This window comes from Hyalella azteca, unplaced genomic scaffold, assembly GCF_000764305.2.
Source record: "Hyalella azteca isolate HAZT.00-mixed unplaced genomic scaffold, Hazt_2.0.2 contig5407, whole genome shotgun sequence".
NCBI classification, from domain to species: domain Eukaryota; kingdom Metazoa; phylum Arthropoda; class Malacostraca; order Amphipoda; family Hyalellidae; genus Hyalella; species Hyalella azteca.
In genome coordinates, this window is record NW_025935599.1 from 390,609 (window position 1) to 409,330 (window position 18,722).

The following is an 18,722-nucleotide window of genomic DNA, read 5'->3' on the forward strand; positions in this document are numbered from 1 at the left end:
CAGTTATAAGGATAAAATTAGGTCTAATAATTTTCATTTAATGAGGATCCCTTGAAAATAGGAGTTTGCACTTTGCAGCCTTGCAAAACAGGAAAGTGGTCTACGCATTTCAATCGACTGGCTTTTTCTTAAGAATTATTCATTTCTTGCCGTGAGCGCTTGTGCACAACCACATCCACTCTGCTGCAGCGATAAAATGGTCTCTTCTGACCGATCAAGCACATAATTTTACTACAGTCGTAAAAAATGTTGTGGTGATCGTCAGTTACACGACGAGACAACGTGCAGTGGTACAGAATTGTCAACATGTCCGTTCTATGACGACAGTAAATTGCTATTTCAACGATTCAACATGCATGGAGGGATTGAACATGCACTCATGTGTGAATAGAAGGATTAAGAATATGTCCGGTATTATTGATTAACTGTCTCTTACTTCTCAAGTCCTCAAGTGCTACCCTTTGAAAGACGTGTTGAAGCATGCCTCAAATGTCCATGTTAAACTCCTGCAGTCCAAACATGTCTGAATAAATACTTTCTTGATGGTTAGCACTGAATAACAGTCAAATCAGGGTTAAAAGTTTAAATTATGGAAAGCATGCAAACTGAAGACGAAAATTTTCTTACCTTGATTTCATCTTGTAATTATACAGCATAGATTTGATTTGTGTAACTACGATATTTAATAGAAAGTAAAACAACAGATCTTTTTGTTACTTTGCAATAGAAAACAACAGATCTTTTTTGTTCGAAGAACTATTGTACACATGAATTATAAGAAAAAAATGTGGGAGGGGGAGTTTGCGAAGGTCGAGCAATGTAGGAGGAAGATGAGTGGTTCTTGCAGCCTGAAGAAGATCTTGCAGGTCTTTGACCAGGCCGAAGAGCTCACTGGCGCAGCTCCACGATTGCATTCAGCTCGTAGACGTGGCCGAGCGAGGTTGTCTGGCTTTAGCTCCTCTCTTGCAGCGTGACTGGCGGCACTGACTATGTAACTTCTGTGCAACACTTGAGACAGACACCGGCCTTCAGCGCTATTGATATTCACGGTGCTTTCTTCTGTCTACATAGAAGTAATCTAATAGCCTGGCATAGCTAGTTCATGCTACTCAAGTTTACTAATCTTCTATTTGAACAGCCTCTTAGGTAAGCAAATTGGATGATTGAACTGTAAAGATCGTCATTTCGATATAATTAGATCAGTACCTTAATGGGAATGAGTGACTTGACAGGAAAGTGACTTGAAGTTTAGGTATCAGTGTGATTCCACTCCAATCCCTTCTCTGAAAGCAGTTTACCCGCAAGAGGTTTTCCTGATCCTGAAACAACGAGCTGACTACGAGAGTTTCCGTCAACGGTAAGACTTCAAGAATGTTTAATATATTAAAAATAGGGCAACTTAACTTGGGTTGGCAATTTTCCTAATTTTTGTTAGCAAGGTCATGAGAGTGATGAGACATAAATCATTTATTGGAGCTCCGTTTGATTGATCATGAACAAGTAATCCTGAATTACACTTGCGTTCAATACTTTGAGTCTGAGACATGATCGCCACCATCTGTACAAAATCAATACTTTCACGCCAAAGACTGCAGCAACGACGTTAATTACACACCACGTATTACACATGTCTTCCAAAATACAAATACTCTTAAAGTTTGTGTACCATCTCTACTTTGTACCCCATATAAGTGTGAATTGGATACCAATTATTGGTTACTAGTTATCAGTAGTAACCAATTGATTAATATTTGAGCAACCAAAAGTATGGGCTACTAGTAATTAGTTGATCACTTATCCAACACACAAAAGAACTTGAGCCGAATGTCCATTGCTGCGACGACATTAATCATTTATAGGGGCGTGGTGACATATTGACCCGTTTTAACTCAAATTTAAAACTCGTAGTTTTATTTTTGAGGGAGGCAAAAAATGGGTAAAATTGCGGATTACATATTATGTCTGACGAGCGTCCTTAAACTGCTGTAACTTAGATAAGGTTTTCTTAATGCTAGATCTCGATTTTGACTAGGCCCCATCTCAAATAAACGATTAATCACAGTTTGCTCAGCAACCAGATCCTTGAAGGTGTGAAGTCACGCAATTGTTGAGAACGATATTTTGTTGTTCGGCCTTTTGCATGATCTAGGTCGAAACTAGCAAATTCCTTTTCGCAGTTTGCCAGCGCATTTTGATGAAAGAGTCGAGGCAGGATCACTATCAGCCCAGCGTTGATCTCACCTAGTAGCCATCCTTGTTCCTAAAAAGTTTTTTCATTATTTTGAATTGCGTTTTCTAGGCAGAGTTACTTTTTCATCAGTTCAAAAAAACTGGTCAAAAATCTAAAAAAGTTTGCTTTTGGCCAGTTTTTAGTCAGTGTACAAGAGGCATAGAGTTCATACATATTTTGGTGACATTATTTTTTTTAGATCAATAGCTTTTGATAGTTGGGAAAACATGTCCAGTAACTGGCTCTCAATGTAGTTAGGATCCCCCAGCCGTAAGTGCGAAAGCTTCACCGGCACACTTCCCGACCACTTTTTCTAACGCCTTGTCCAGCGTAGATGTCCGAAACTTTCCTCTGGAGAAATTCAAGTACGCTTCAGCCCTTATTTTGCCTAGGGCTGGGTGAAGAGTCGTTTAAGAGCTCCGTGCTACGTTTCTTAAGTACGGAGAAGATTGAAATCATTGGCTTGGTTTGTATGCTCAATACATTTCTCTAATGATTTTAAATTATTAACAAGAACTGGTTTTGTTTGGACGATGCTTTAACTCGGCTTTGCAAGTTCTTAGTCAAGAATTTACCACAGTTTGTGTGCAAGGAGCGAGTCGCTGGCAGGGATGAGATGGCGTGAGCAACCTCACTTAGCGACGGAAGATCAAACGCACGCGATTCGCGAACATGTCGGTTTCGGTATACTGTGGACTTTCATTTATACTATGACAAGTTTTATTTCATAGAAAACGCGAGGTGCATCTCGTATTGGTACGAATAGCAATGTTATTATATTTGTAATCATTCTATGTTTACCAATGTTTTTGATCATGAAACATAAATTTTCTATCACTTGTAGATGAAAAGTATTTTGATCACTCACGCAATGATCACTCACGCAACTTACTGTCTCAGCAATTTCAACTGATTTTTATTTTTGCAAAACAATAAAGGTGAACACAACCGGAGTCACGACGAAGATACTTGCGGGTTGCCATATGCCGACTGCAGGTCACGCGCCATTGAGTTCGTCGTCAGTGGAGGGGAGCACATTCTGCCTTCCGAGTATAAGTTATTGCTTCCTCTAGCATTAGCTTCTCTGTTAACGAGATAATATCAGGCGCGTATGTTATAAAGTTTAAATTGGTTCAATAATTTTACTGCAAATAATGTAGAAGAAAGATTTTAATAAATTCTGAAGAAATTTTTGCACTCGTGAATTAATTGACAGTGGCAGATCAAGCTTGATACATGGGGAGTTAGCATAGCAGCTCAGTGCTCTCGTAGTAGCGAGCTATTTCAGGTGACTTTGACGCTGCATCTTAGTGATAATGGTGCTCCCGTATTAGTGCGCTATTTCAGGTGACTTTGACGCTGCTTCTTAGTGATAATGGTGCTCCCGTATTAGTGCGCTATTTCAGGTGACTTTGACGCTGCTTCTTAGCAATAATGGTGCTCCCGTATTAGTGCGCTATTTCAGGTGACTTTGACGCTGCATCTTAGTGATAATGGAAGCCCTCACTGTGCAGCGTTGGCGTTGCAGTGCAACATCGCTCATGATTCGCGTCCTGAGAGGCTCTGGCCACGTCCGGTGCGGCCGAGTGCATCGCTCGCACCGAAAGACGAGCGCCTGAATGCGGCCAAACTTTCGAGCGTCTCTTGTTTGCCCGCTCTGCTCCTGCACGTTTACTTCTCTTGCCGCGCTTGAAGGATTCTTCTTTTATAAGTTTTTAAAAGTTTTCCGGTTGTGGCTGCGCATTATTTCCGCTCTGATTTTTCCTTTGTTTTCTAAGGTATTTTAAACGCATTTTGTACGGTATTTTTTCAGGACATGATCTCAAATACTTTCTTAAAATATTGGTTATAGATCGTTTGCATTTATTCTAAAATATGTCAATTTACGAGAAAATATGCACCCTGAAGATTTTCCACAAAATCACGCGACAACATTATTTGTTTACAATTACATTTCTTTTTGTGGTAACCTTCATGATTATCTTGCATGTACCTATGCATATTGTATATTCTCCGTCCTTATATTTGCCCGAGGAGTTTACGATGACTAAGGCCCCTTTCACACAGGGCAGTAGATACTGCCGCGTCAAAAATGCCGCGGCAGTATTTACTGCGCAATCTTTCACACGAGGCGCTTTTTACTGCTGGGATCTATCAGTCTTGCAGTGCTTTATGCTTCATCAGTCCATCTCTATGTTTATGTAACAATATTTCTTTATGAAAACACTGTATTTCTCTATGTGAGAATGATGTAAATACATCTCTATGGAAATACCTATATATTTTATGGAAAATATATCTTTTATAAAATATATCTCTATCACTTCAAGGAAATATATATTTAACAATGTATATCTTTATGTTTATGTAACAATATTTATGTACCGATATTTATGTTACAATATCAGTCTATAATCTATCAGTCTAGCAGTGCTGTTTATTATGCACCTAAAATACGGCCCCACTGTCTGCCGGGATCTGGCGTCAAAAAACCGCCCAGTGTGAAAGATTACATTGAAAACCATTGCAAGCTAAACTGCGCGACAAATCTACTGCCGCAGTTTTAGCAGGACAGACGCTGGCGTCAGGCGTCAAATTCTACGCCGCAGTAAAAGCAGTCGTGTGTGAACAGCAGTGCACATTTCGTATGTCCGCTAAGGTTCGGCAGTAAATACTGTCGGACGCTGGCAGTATTTACTGCCCTGTGTGAAAGGGGCCTAAGTGAAATACCGCGTCAATTGTACATTTGCACTTGATTCTATTTGAGTATGATTCGTTGTATGACTCTCATTGGTGACTGCAGAGTCATTTAAAATAATTAATTATTAATTTATTCATGCTTTTTCTTTGTTTCTACGTTCTTGAACAGCGATTTGAGATATTTCACCCGTTGTCTCGTAAGCGCACAAAGCGGCTCTTTTTGATAAAGTTGAGGCATCCAGTGACAGCTAATGCCCATGAATGCTTGGATTTTTGTCCCCTCTCTCTCGTGCATCAGTAACGGACTCGCAAAATAATAAAACTATAAGTGTTGTTCATCAGCGTTTAAGACATTGTTGCATAAGGCTAGCCGCGTGTACGAGTTGAATTAAAAAATCTTCAGGCAAAACTCTAGTGTAATCGTTCCATTGCCTTTTATAAGTCTGTGTGTTTGATGAGATCACTGCAGCTGTTCTTTTTACATCTCATTCTTCAAACCCAGCTGCCGCCTTCTTGTGAGTAACACGTCCGTTAGTTGTTTAACAAGAGTTCAACATGAAACCTTTCCGGGTAAAAATTACGAGATGAATGGGATATTGAATAACTTAGTTTACTTATGAGTGAAATGAATGTTGAAATCACGTCATCGGTCAAAAATAGAAGCGCGTTTTCGGCCTCAACAACTTATGTGGAGAAGTTCAATCGCGTACAAGTTCTTTAATCGTTTTCAAGTTCGTTGATTCTACTGCTGCTTCAATTGTGGTTCATTCATAGTGTCCCATATATAAATGTCCCAGCGTCGAAATCATCTCCGCTCTGAGGAAGTATTGCAACAATTCATTCATATGTCACGTGTGAGAATGGCATTCATGCTACCGTAAAGCACTTCAAATTGTATTCAAAATGGAAAGTTTAAATTCAATTTAGTTCCGGGTATATGGAGATGAACATTTAATCTGAATAATAAGTTACCACTTCATTAATATAACTTAATCGTCCTATTTTCGTTTAAATAAGGGTTTTAACTAGACTTTCTTTAATTCAAAAACTACTTGGGATGAGAATTGTTAAGTTCAAATCAGAATTATGCTTGCCTTATGATCTAATATTTCGTAGCTGTAAGCACATGAAGTTGACATTCTAGGTTCAGATCAGAAATTGGAATTTGATATTAATGTTTAAAACGCCAGTCTTTACAGCATGCATATGATGTTGCTTGAAGTTTCGCGGTCGCTTAGTCCTCGACGTCCCGAATAATCGAAGTCACTGCGGCTGGCCTATGTGTCTGCAGGTTTTTTATCTCTGAAAGTCGATGCTTCTCAATGAAGTCAAAATGAATCGTCTATGAAGAATAACTATCAATAACTGCAATATGTTTCTACATTTTCCCGAAGCTCTTCATTACTGCTTAATATCTTAGTTCAACCGTCCATAGTTGATGATTCTCAGATCCGTCTTACCATTTTAATAACACTCCTCTTTCAAATGTAAGACTACCTGGAAACTGAAGAGCAGTGTTTTAAAAAATTCCGAGAAGACAAGGTTCCTCCTCGAGAGCTTTTTCATTGACCGGGAGGAGGAAATGTAACTTGTGTGATGTATGTAGTTGGACTACAGCCACCGTTTTGTTCTCGCACTCCACTTGCTCACGCTGCAAGTTGTGCTCGGAATCTAGCACTGCACGTATAACGGTAGTCACGCACTCGGCTCCTAACTCGTTTGGACGAATAACGTAATCACGTTCTCTTCTTAAGACTGAAGCGCAACTCCCATAAAGCGACTCGAGCAGCGGAACCTCTTCGCCGTCACGCCTAGCTTTTTTCTAGGACTTAATAGGCGAGGGCCCTACAATGTTCCCAGTCCCAATGGTTAGGTGGTAAGAAATTAGACTTGCGTTTGCAGCGACTATTACTGCTTGCTTCTAATGTTAACTTGGTGATTGGTGTCATCTGTAATACGCGTTTCTGAATTTCATTCCGTGACGTAGAGATATACAATACATTACTCTAGTAATTAATCCAGTGGTAATTGCGATCTGCATCCATTGCTTCTATTATCAATCTGGGGCGGTCGCCATCTGTGAACCTAATTCACAAACTTCTAAATTTCCTTGAAAACATCTTCTTACAGTTCGCCCGAGAATTTGTTTGCTCATTACAATCCTTCATGACTATCATGTCGCCTGTGGAGTATTTTTAGTGAGACCTTGTGTCACATCAACGGTGTTCAATCTGCTCGAGTTAATTTCTCCCGGCGCAACATTACAGTAAAAACTAGACGGTTGCCATGAGTTGACGGAAGCTCGTATTTGTCCTTGTACCGGCAGGCTCGGTATCAATAAACTTTACCGCCGCTTGTTTTTTTTTTCTCTGGTTGCTGGCTGGCTTCTCGCAACGGTTCCATCGCAACTCGCAGCTGACGCGCGGCAAACATTTCAAGCGGCAACGACAACAACTTCCAACTGCATGCCTTTTGAATTTGTGCTCTATTTTCATTGTAGTATCATATGTATGATTCATAAAATATTAATCAATCTAATATTATATTCTCACAATAATGGAAAAGTGATATGTCTGATGCACGACGATGAGTGAAGACGATTGGCGTTCGACGTCGCTAATTTAATAATATATTTAGTTTACGGCTAGATGAGGACTTTTTGCACGCTTTACTCCTGAAAAATTTCTCTGCAGATAAATTATTTTAATCATTTTGCCGTCACGGTTGTCGTCTGTTGGCTTTTTAGCAAGAGATTTGCACGCATCCTTCATCAAGATAACAAGGCGTCATTCGTAATTTTTTCCTACTGGTTTGCTAGAAATATGTACAAAAAGTGTTTGTTTATCTATCCTAAGTCTGAAAAATATTTTATTGTTATTTACAACGAGATGTAGGTTGAATTTAGAATAGATGGTAATTATGTTCACGGAACTTCCAGACACTGACGTCAGAGATGGTCCACTACCCTTTAATAGTTTAATAGATACAATGTTGTGAAGAGTCAAATCGTGCCGATTTTACGTGACGCAAAATCGGCACTTGCCAACGTGTAACATGGCTGAACTTTTTTTAACTTAGATCATAATGAGAGCGGAGACTGAACTCTTCGTTCCTTCCTTATTTGGCGCCACAGCGAGCGCGTTCACCTCGCCTCACACTTGCTCATTGTTCACTGATGTAAATACTGACAGGCTCATCAGCGACCGAACATAATCCCATTATAAGTCATCAATACCTTAGTCAAGAATATAACGATTCACTGGATATAAACTAATTTCCGGTTGTGGCTGCACAATGTTTTCGGTAGCACTTTAAGAACATGTTGTTATTTCTGCTGATTAATTTAAATGATCACCTTTGACATCCGCTGCACAATGATTTTGTGGTGTATTAGATTAAACTTTTGAGTGCTATAAGTAGAATGCATTATTCCACCTTCATACTAGTTCATAGGCACAGTAATCTGTCATGCATTGTGTCGTATTATAAGATTCCCATCCTGTTTCGTCAAATGCTAGTCTGATACCACGTCCAGTGTAGCCTTCGTTTTTAAACTCTGTAGATAATATATGACATGATCGGGTGATACTGAGTATATTTCATCTTTTTCCTCCTCGTTGTTCTTGACTATTATAATTATTCATCAACAATTTGCTTCATTGCTGACCTGAGTAATTCATTGGCTCAAAAAAGCTAAATTTGTGGGATGTCATTTTTCGGTGATGATCACTGGCCTAATTTTTGCTAGTTTTATTTTTTTCGTCGGGAAAATGTTATAGGATCGGTTCTTCTGTTCCCATATACAGACTGTCGGTTCTTCCAGCCCATGAGGCCGGAATGTTCGTCATTTGCGGAACGCAAACGAAGCAGCTGTTCAGGTACAGAAATGCGGCTGAACTCGGCTTTTTTATTGGGCAGCAATAATGCTCGTAATAACAACGGTGTTGTACACTAATTTGTTACTGTACACTAATTTGTTACTCGGGTCCTTAATTCATTGCATAAACAGAAATTTCTTTATTCCTGCAGTTATACACAGCTAGCCGAGTATGTATTCTAGTCGTTGCTAGTATTCTTCTCTGCGATTTTTTCAGGCACCAAGAGAGAAACGCCATGAACTATGCTGTAAGCGCCTGGACATGTCACATTTATTTTTCTTCATTATTTACTTTATTATTTATTTAAACTCGCTGGAAATGAGGCTCGAGGAAGTGTTTAACCTCAAGCTACCAACTGCCTAAACTCCATTTGGTAGGTAATTTAAACTTCATCTTACAAGGCATACATTCAAGTCCCATTTCGCACCTTATGGCGTAGCACTTGCTTTAGAAAGCTGACGGAACATCAGCATGAATTGGTCACAGCGACGAGGAAGAGACGCATCTTAGGGCACAAAGTAGGTCACGATGAGCTGCCGGATACCTACGTCATTTATACGACTACTTTTAAGTAGTATTTGAATGCGTGCGGCTTCCTTGAGCAGCTTTATTTCCTGTTGTATGGCGAGCGATTTCTAACCGCACAGGTTGTGCTCGGTGACCTTGCGTAGGCTGCCTTGCGTAGGTCATTCACCGTTACCATTGTTTCAACGGCTGCCATCCTTAACAAGATCGCTTCATCTCTCAAATTAGTGAAGGATTGTTAACAAAAATGCTATTAAAATATACTCATCGTTCTCTCGATTTTATTTATTTTCCTAATTTTGCGGTGTGAAAACCGCAGCTAAGTTTTTTTGAAGAATTTTTCTACAGATTCTTTTAATTAATGACGAAGAAAAAATATTAATAATTATTTAAGCTTATGAAGCAATTTGTTTCCAAATTCTCACGGTTTAGCTCGATGTTGCGGAAGTTGTGCACTCGGCGTTAAAATAGTTCAATATGGTTTGTTTTATAGAGTGTCGTGAGCAAATATCGATAAGTACTTGAAAAAATTCTTGCCCGTTATCATTTGCCAACTTACGGAACGATGTGAGCTAATTAGCCATAAATCTTGGAAACCGAACCCCAATTTCTAGCTAAATAAATTTCATCTTGAGGCCGAGTAAATAATACAACATCTGCTAGTTCAGACAATCTTGCAATGTTAATCAATTCTTGTGCCGCCCTGTGAACCGTCGCGATAGAAAAAGTTGAAAATCGTCCCTTGTCTTTTGGTCAACTAGTTGCTAGGGTTTAAACGAGCCGAAGGCTTACGGTGTAGCATGTAACATTTGGAACCACGTAGACGACGGTTAGTGGCAGGCGCCGTTTAATTATCGTTTATAATAGATAGAAACTAACTTAAATTAAAGTGACCGCATTCGTTGGCATTTTGGGTCTAGAGTAGCAGCTCCGTAGCAGCCTATTTGTGTTAACTGCTATCTTTTATTGACACGAAGCGACCGCCTGCCTATTTTATTTGTCTCGATAAGGTGATTTGTAGTCGCCAAGCTTCATCTCGCCAACCTCCCCAAGGGATTTAAGTTTTTCATCATCCGCTGGACTCACTCACTCTGGCATCATTCCTTTTTGGCCGTTAGTTGACTTCATATAGGAATTGGAACGTTGTTCGCCATCAGCGCGATAAAAAAGTGTACATGGTTTCATTTCTTTCTGTGACAAGAATTAAAATTGAGACACGAAAAAACGATGATTTCAGACGATTAAAAATTGCTTCGGGCTATTTCAGAGCCAGGTTGTTTTATGCAGTAATTGGTTATTGAGTTTTAGGGGTCTGGAATTGGAATTTTCTTTAAATGTATAGATACATTATAGATTTAATGTATAGAGTCTGTAATTTAAAAACGGCTAAGCGAATTTTCTTTAGTTTCAATTTTTTTAATTTGAAAGCGGGTCATCAGTACAATTATATTAATATATTCTAATATTTATTTATGTTTTAAATATTTGGCATGAATACTGTCGCCAGGCTGTATAGCCGCATACTATAGTAAATAGTTCGCATTGCGTTAGTTTTTTGCTAGCGTTGCGTTTAAGGAGGTCGCTTGTTACGGCTCTGATTGCGCTCCAGAATTCCATTTACGGTTGCATGCTTGGCATGGTCATGTTCAGTGAACGGCTCCTGGTCTGGATAGTTCTGACTTCCTCAGTATTACGTCCATATCGGCGCTGACATCGTGTATATGTTATTTCTTCCAGTCATCTGGATACTAAAGTCTTCACTGCTTGACATGGTCATGTTCAGTGAACGGCTCCTGTTCTGAATAGTTCCGACTTCCTCAGTATTACGTCCATATCGGCGCTGACATCGTGTATATGTTATTTATTCCAGTCATCTGGATACAGAGAACCTTTAACGAATTGGGGTCAACAGAACGTGGTAGCTTATCACTGTCCAAGTTTAACGGATTTGATGGCCGTTACTTAGACCAACAACAATTAAAAATGTTATTATCTGAGATAAAACCACTTTTACAATTGGAAAGAAATGATGCGTAGCGAGTTTAATCAATTAATTTAATTTAATTTAATATTTATTACGGTTTAACATTTAACATTTATGATAAGTTTAAATTTTTGTTTTCAACAATGCTGTGCCTTCTTACAAGGTAATGGATTATTTTCCGATTGTTATTTACATCTCTTTATTTTCTCATGTATTTTGTGTGTTAGGTAGAAAATGCACCAGAATTACCTTTAAGGGCTCTTTCTTAATGTTATCCATTAAAACTAGCATCCCGCGCATTCTAATTGAAATTCCCTGTATGAAATATCTAAAAGATCTGCTACCGCTTCTGCTGATCATTAGTTTCTGCGAGCGCAGAAGTTAACGTCCTCGCCGAGCGCAGATTTTTTTACCGGTGCCATCATCCCGTACGAGCCTAGAGCGCAAGTAAGCAAGGCAAGGCGTCATTTGTCAGTTGCTTCTTATTGCAGTGAGCAGGAAAGAAAAAAATCTTACACGTCATACTTACATAAAACCCAGCGGGGGAAGGCCACGGCATAACGGATCTATTAAAGCGCTGCGGGTTATTGGTCAAGTCAATATACTAGCTGGCAACTGTGCTGTTGGACTAAAACATTAAATGTTGTTGTTTTCTGAACGAAACTACTCAGAAGAACCGTTTTTGAGCTCGTATTAAATAAAATTATGCTGAGACACGGTCTCGAGGCCCTGCATTTCCAGTTAGTATAAACCTTACCAGCATCAAATGGCGTTCACATGCAGTGTTGATGCACGGTCTTCTACTCTCAAACATGTATAAATTTACACAAAAAATGTGGGAAAGCCATAATTTTTTTTAATTTCGTCTCTAAATATTTCGTTAATTAAGCAACGAATTTCTAAACTGATGCAAGCCTTGAATACCTTCCCATGAATTCATAGATTGATGCAAAGCTCAAGCAATCTTCCCATAAATTTCTAAACTGATGCGAGACTCAAGCAACCTTTCAGTGAATTCCTCCGGAAAGGATTTGCTTAATCACGATGCTCGTGCCAAGATGCAGTTCTTGCCCTGCTTCTTTTGCCACTGTTTAAATTTCTTTCCTGTACTGGAACTGTTCAAAGAGACCTGTTTGTGCAGGTTAGATGCCTTAGAGAGATGCGATGACCTAGCTAGTCTTCTGTTGCTCCAATAAATAAAGGCGCCCTGAGACTGTTTGCCGTTTCCGCGTAGGAATTGCCCTCTATTTGTTACCCGTCATTGATCTCGCTGAGACCGAAGCTTCGAGGCGCAGCGAACGCTAAAAACTATCAAATGCCTTCAAAGTCGAGGGTTTTTTTCTCTGAATTTTCTCTGATGGCCTTCACTTGTTGCCAAAAAATTATCCGGCTTCAAATTTTACGTTAGTTAAGGAGCTCTCTGGCGCCGATCACTGGAACTGCTGAGGACCCTCTCTCCATGCAAGAATTTTTATCGGGTTGAGGGTCGGTCTCTTCAGACATCAAACTTCGATGCCACTTTTTGACTCTGAGAATCATTACACAACATTTGTGCTGATCAATGATACTCTCGAGTAACACTTTACCCAATTTATTTTCGTTAAATTTGTTACCCATGATTTTAAATTTTATTCCCATTATTGTAAATTAATTGCAAGGAATTCTATGAAAATTATACACTCAGTTGTTGATGAAAATCTGAACGCAGAAGTATTCTTTAAACGTTCGTTGCAATTTTGTTTTCAACATGCAAATGATAATTTGACACCTACTAAGCACTTATTCTTTATACTTATTGCTATAATAGTTATTGATATTATAGTATCGTAGTTACATATTGAGCGAAAGTTACATATAGTATCCTAGTTACATATATAACTGCGAAATGTCGTAGTTATTGCTGCCGTTGTTCAAGATTTCCTAGTTTCTACTATCGTACGTTGTTATTACTTAGTTATTGCAATCTTAGTATTTATTCAAGACTATACTGTTTTCCTTATTTCTTCCCAATGTTTGTTGTTTCATTATTTTTTTTTTCAAAACGAAAAAATTGTCAATAGAATAAGAATAAGCTACATAATAAAAATAATAAATGGAATAATAATTATGCATTATAATTTGTATTTGATTATTGTAACACTCGGTTTGAAAAAACATTGCTTGAATGCGATTGTATTAATCGAGGCCGCACTTCCTCTCGCAATTAATTACTGATGAAAAACTTGGGCAAAAACCTGGCCTAAATTTGCTTGCGAGGTTCACCCCGACGCCTCGTGTCAGCACCGCGACCTCTACCATCCACCGCCTGGTAATATGATCACTTGTATTCCACTGACCCTTCGTGGTAAATTGATTCAAGAACTGGATTGTACACCGCATTGCTTTTTATCATTGCTTTACGATGGTCTATTGTGAGTCTAGGTTATAGGTCTATCAGCGTATAGTGAAGTGCAACATAACGGAGCTCATTGTGTGCAAATCCGCGGGTAAGCGGTTAGACCATGCGCGCTCGCCGTAGGCGCATTAGTATACGCTGGCAAACAACAATAAATAAAAGAATACTTTAATTGTTGAACGTTCTTCAAAAGACCCGGTACAAATTTTTGCCTTATACCTCCGAATTGAGCGTGAGTGTGCGTAATCGAGTGCTAAATAACGCATTGTGCCATATTAAACCTATGGTACACTTTTTTATAAATTATGAGTTAGTGAGAAATTACAAAGCGAGAAATTATTTTACGATGCTTGAATGTAAATTAACTTGAAATTGTAATATTTTAATTTTCCAAAATTGATTTGACTTTCTTGGCGCTGCAATTCACTTGTGGGTTCTCCATATTTCGACTCGATCATTGAACACTCAATCCCCAGTAATATGCGCACTAGTACTTGCTTCGCTAAAAGTCTTAATAACATGCAGCTAGCAATCGGTATTCATCATACATTTCTTGTGGAAACTATAGTATTTTGTTGTATTCTACCTCTTTGTTCTTGTTGTTCTTTGTAAGCACATTGCCGGCCTGGCGTCGTACACGCATCAACACACAACACGCATCAACACACAACACGCATCAACACACAACACGCATCAACACACAACAACACGCATCAACACACAACACGCATCAACACACAACACGCATCAACACACAACAAGGTACCCCAAATCAGAAGCTGGGGCGACTCTAAATTTTATTAGGATTGACGTGACGCGAGTTACGGGTACCCCAAATCAGAAGCTGAGGCGACTCAAATTTGTTAGGATATACGTGACGTGAGTTGCTGGAATGAGCGGCAGGCGATGCGCCAATAGATCTGCGCTCCGCTTCGCAGGCTTGCTTCCTCGCCGCAACATCGCCGCCGCGTGTACCGTTGCTCTGCCGGCCGCTCGCCGTTTTTCTCTGATATTGTAATATTTAAGTCTGTGATATCTATGATTTTTCTCTTACTCTGCTATTTTAGTCTCGGATATTATGATCTGAAAATTTTCTCGCATATTTGGCATTTACTTGAGGAAATTCAAGTATATATAATATAAATTCAAGTATATAAATTATAATATCTGTTTCCAGTTTCGAAAAAAAAAAGAAAATTGTTTCAGTGAGTGAATTTGTTTTTTGTTTAGTTTTGTGATGGGATAATTTGTTGAGGCCTACAAGAATAATTGATGAATACCGTGTTCTAAAATACGTTCACTGAGACACATAAAAGACTCCTCATGTTGAAGTACGTGCATACAAATTATAAAAATTTTAAGGTCAATGTACAAAATTTCGAGGAAAAGTTTCCAATGGAAGGAATTGGAAATTGTTGAGCATCGAAATGTTATGCAATACTGGAGATATCATGCTGTTGCTTCATCATCCATAATTCAATGAAAGATATATTGTTACCAATGAGTTGAGCACTGAGCCACGCATATATGGCTCATTATATTATATGCATGCATATAATAATGGTTTTGAGTTCTCGGTTCCATCAGCAATCGATTGTGTATTTACATTTTTCCCAGGTTTTGAGTGTTTATGGTTGACCATTATTTTTTAGGCAAACTCCTGCTACTTGCTATCCCAAAATGAACGATGGAATTGCAAACCTACCAGTCAATCACCACCCTGCTTTTAAAGAAGCTTTACCAATTGTTGACAAAAAATTTGAATTTTCTGTGATTAGCTCACAATTGATCATCGTTTGGTTTGCTGAAATATGTGCCAGAAACGATCACGAGTCATTTCCACCCGCATTCTCATGTGATTAATATGCGTTGAGATTGTATTAATCATCAGTTTAAATGCTGTCTGCAAATTCTAGAGTATAAATAGTGGTTGTGGGAGGTCGCGAGTAAAGAAGCTGTAGACCTAGTATTGAAGGATCATGTTGCATATTGGGTTTGATAAATGGGACGGTCTGTATAGTGGTGGATCCTAACTCGTTTTAAATGTGATTTTTCTTCATGCTGTTTGTGTTGCAAGTATGTATACTAGTGACTGGCTGTTATGAGTGCGTTTGATAATATCTGTACGCTGTGCGTAGTGGTTGACGTAGGGTGAAAGCAGATGAGATAACTTTCATAGATGGGTTTTTGCCGTAATGCTACGGTGGTGTTATGTTGGGAATCGTAGTTTTGGCCCGCCATTGCACGGGATGTTTCCAATTGTCTCAAGTGTATAGATTTCTTCTTGTGTAAAGTAAGATTGTGTCAAGGATAAGCCAGCAGAAGTCGTTTTTACGTAATGTTTTGCAGAGATGGGACAGTTTTGGGAATGTGGTCAATGACTGTGATGGTTCCTGGTTATTTGTTGCAAAATGTCAAGCTTAGCTGAAGGGTTATCTCAACTGAAACCTTTTCATGACTGTTTGAGATAGTGATAAAGAAGTAGTCCCCTCATGTTTATATTGTGCTTTGTTTATTGTGCTTCATGTTTATTGTGCTTTATGAGTGAAGACAGTTGCATTTGCGTCGGCCGGAGGAGTGCATTTGCGTTGGAGCATGCATGAGCGCGTGTATTTCGTCATCTTCCTACGTGTTGTGAGCTGTAGTTAAGTAGTGTTTTAGGCATTTGAATCTGCGGTGGGTAGTAATCTGGATGGGCCTATAGTCTGGAGTGTGTGAAAGTTACTGCAATTGATTTAGTCTATGCATGGAATGCGCGTTGTTAGGATCATGACGGGCTTTTGTTTTGAGTCTGTTGAAATGAAGAGTACGTATGTGTTTTTTCTGGTGGGATTGGTACATGTCATTCAATTGATAAGGTAGTTCCGCAGTGTATTCTGTTTAATTTTCTGCTGCAATGCTCATTGTACTAGTTATTTAATATCCTGAGTGGACGCGGTTGTATATATTTGCGACAGCAAATCTATTTTTGTTCCAGTGGCAGTCGCGTCAATGTTCAGTGATTTGAGAGGCATGCCGCCGAGCCTCTCCTGAGGACATTGGCCTCGAGTATTATTGATTCAATGATTAATTGCGTGAAGTGCGCCTCTGCTGACAGATCGTGGTTTAAAAATGCCACCGACATAAGAATAAAAAAATTATCCGACATTTTATACCTGCCTTGCTGTCGATAGCCGGCTGACGGTTGGCGGTAGGAAGCCTATCGTATCGTTCGCAATTCTGTGTTTTGCAAATGGTGATGCAGTAGGAATTGGATTTTGTCTTTCCAACAACCTATATATGGAGGTGTAGGTTCAATAAAATAAATCTCAATGTAAATAAATCTGCAATGCGTTTAACCTCGTGTTTTGGTGCGAGTAACAGACGGGAATTGGAGTGCGGCCGAATTACCGTATTAATGGTGCTACCCGGGAAAGTTTTAGCCGAATCATCAGAACATGAATGGGAACGCGAAAAAGGAAGAATGTGTTCCATTTAGAAATGAACGTAAGCTTCGTACGGAATTTCGAGCTCTATGTTAACGCCTAAGCTGGAGCCAAAATTAAAACATGAGCTGGCGTATTGCTGCGTAGTCCAGTGTTAAGCCTACGATGGTGCCGATGGAGCAGCACCATCTGGAGCTAAGCATTTCGTTCTCCAGGTGTAATGTATGGAGCTGAACGAGCAGCACCAGCTGGAGTACATCAAATCGTGCTCCAGGTGCAATGTCTGGAGCTGAAGGAGCAGCATCAGCTGGAGTACATCAGTTCGTGCTCCTGGTTCCATCACGTCCGGAGCTGAAGGAGCAGCACCAGCTGGAGTGCATCAGTTCATGCTCCATGTTCCATCACGTCTGGAGCTGAAGGAGCAGCACCAGCTGGAGTACATCAGTTAGCTGAAGGAGCAGCACCAGCTGGAGTACATCAGCTCGTGCTCCAGGCTCCATCACGTCTGGAGCTGAAGGAGCAGCACCAGCTGGAGTACATCAGTTCGTGCTCCAGTTGAGGTTAACGGGCTCCATCACCAAGACGCGAGGCCGCAGCGCGTGACCAGCGCTCTACTTCAGCATTACTCGTCACTGCCAGCGACTGCAACGGACTGAACGATGGGATCATGGGAACAAATGAAGGATTGAAACGTATTAAATACCCTTAATTTAAGAAAAGAAAACTAAATAACAAGAATTGTTTTAGAGGTTTATAAGGTTTTTTTTTAACTTTTGTTGTAATAACGATAACATTTGTTTGTTGAGCACAATGAATTCTGAAATATTTTCATATTTTTATACGTAAAAGAGGACGAGGAAGATGATTATTTTGGAAGATAATAATTTAACTGATGGTGTACTCTAGCCGCAAGAGAGAGTGCAATAGAGAATAATGTATAGTAATATTCACTTGTCATGTTGACCCACTTTACTCGATCCATTCTAGGGAAACTGTTAGATAAATTAACGACATTTTAACTATTGAACTGAATAAATAGAAGAATGCTCGCGCTGCTAAGTAAATTTGTCGCGTAAATAAGTGCGGTCGCGTAAATTTGTTGCTGTCGTCGCAGTTCTTGGTGAGGTGGCCGGCGTGTTGCGCTCAGAAGCCATTGATGCGACGTCCCTTCATTTAGGTTTGATGTAGAGATTGTGGCCTTCCTATTCCAGTAGCGAGGTAAACTTGAATACTTCAAACTTGTCAAATGCTGACGTGCGATGCTTGCATTTCTTTCAGGTCTTCTTCCCTACCTACCTGCATTTATCAGTGATGTGCGAATATACATAAATTAGTGATATCATTAAACAATAGGAAAATGTGAAATAGATGCGAAATGAAACGCTACATATAACCTTCATATGTGCTGTGAGGGCAACGCCGTAGAAGGGCAGCCCTCTTTATATAGTACAAATCCTCCAGGCCTTCTTGTTCCCGATGTGCCACCGTAGAAACCAGAAGCATCAACGTTTTCAACAATTGCCTCCACTGCCACAAAGACCACTACATCTTAGCCATCAAAAGTTCACACCGAATGCCATAATAC

The 18,722-nt window shown here is 39.5% G+C and overlaps 1 protein-coding gene across 7 annotated transcripts in view; it reads left to right on the plus strand.

Moving 5' to 3' along the window:
• The first annotated feature begins 932 nt into the window (after positions 1 to 932).
• LOC108682449 (serine-rich adhesin for platelets-like) overlaps positions 933 to 18,722 on the plus strand; it is a 49,109-nt gene continuing 31,319 nt past the window's right edge. For all 7 annotated transcript variants that reach the window (XM_018171608.1, XM_018171609.1, XM_018171610.1 and 4 more), the window contains exon 1: positions 933 to 1,357. The gene's annotated coding sequence lies outside the window, so the exon portion shown is untranslated. The remainder of the gene's footprint in view (positions 1,358 to 18,722) is intronic.